The sequence below is a fragment of the Pseudophryne corroboree genome, chromosome 6, assembly GCF_028390025.1.
Source record: "Pseudophryne corroboree isolate aPseCor3 chromosome 6, aPseCor3.hap2, whole genome shotgun sequence".
Lineage (NCBI taxonomy): Eukaryota > Metazoa > Chordata > Amphibia > Anura > Myobatrachidae > Pseudophryne > Pseudophryne corroboree.
Window position 1 is genome coordinate 548,445,734 of NC_086449.1, and position 583 is coordinate 548,446,316.

Here is a 583-nt window from a genome sequence, read left to right on the forward strand (position 1 = left end):
ACACCCTCTGGGCTTTAATGAAGGATACGAAATTGCACCCTTTCTTTGACAGAAGCATCTACAATCAAGCATATATGGATTTGTATATTACAATTTATTATCCTTTGGCACCCTGCACTTTAACAACTATGGTTCTAAGATAGAATGTCAATTATTCCTAATAAAAACCTGTTACTGTGTGAATAAGTCATTTCGCCAATGAATACAGTCACACCGCACTGGCACACGCCCAATCTCGTCCGATCTTGGAAGCTAAGCAGTGTTGGGCCCAATCAGTACCAAGTGGGTAACCACTTGAGAAGATTGGGTACTGTATAAGGGTAGACCAGCGGGCTCGTAACGGCAATATTGTAGGGAATATTGACACACGGATAATCCATTTTTTTGCACAGATATTACTTTAATATTCCATTCACGCTAGATATTTTTAACGACTAGCCGTACACAAATACACAATCCTCATATACACCACTAATCGATATTTACGACGGACGACTTTTTATTTTTATTTCTCTGTAAGCACTCTGTCACTTACCCCCTTCCCCCCCCCCCCCCTATTTCTTTATCTCCCATATTATCCTAG

The 583-nt window shown here is 40.3% G+C and overlaps 1 pseudogene; it reads left to right on the top strand.

Moving 5' to 3' along the window:
• Positions 1-200: 200 nt before the first annotated feature.
• LOC134937034 (5S ribosomal RNA) lies at positions 201-319 on the top strand (annotated as a pseudogene).
• Positions 320-583: the final 264 nt, after the last annotated feature.